Source organism: Penaeus monodon, chromosome 33, assembly GCF_015228065.2.
Source record: "Penaeus monodon isolate SGIC_2016 chromosome 33, NSTDA_Pmon_1, whole genome shotgun sequence".
NCBI classification, from domain to species: domain Eukaryota; kingdom Metazoa; phylum Arthropoda; class Malacostraca; order Decapoda; family Penaeidae; genus Penaeus; species Penaeus monodon.
Genome location: NC_051418.1, coordinates 35,436,223 through 35,436,506, shown reverse-complemented (window position 1 = coordinate 35,436,506; position 284 = coordinate 35,436,223). Strand labels below are relative to the sequence as shown.

Sequence of the window (284 nt, the reverse complement as noted above, 5' to 3'; positions counted from 1 at the left end):
AATAGAACTAAGAACAGGTGGTGTGTTTTTCAGACAGAAACCATGTAGGCCCATGTTAAGAGATTTTACCCCCAAGAATACCTTATATTTTTGTAAAAATGAAGTGTTCTTTCTTCCATACATATTGCAAGTGCTTTCTGTTATTTACCCAAAGTAAATGTAATGTTTTGTTTGTACTGACTGTTTGTGTAAATTACTCTCCAGATAACACTCAAGAAAATAGAAATTACAAACATATTTCGTTTGTGTGTGGTGGGATGTGTATGTGCATTTAGATGATGTAT

At 32.7% G+C, this 284-nt stretch overlaps 1 protein-coding gene across 1 annotated transcript in view; it reads left to right on the top strand.

Moving 5' to 3' along the window:
• Positions 1-284, top strand: part of LOC119594433 (unconventional myosin-XIX-like) — a gene marked incomplete at its 5' end in the record, with an annotated part of 15,165 nt that overhangs the window by 5,723 nt on the left and 9,158 nt on the right.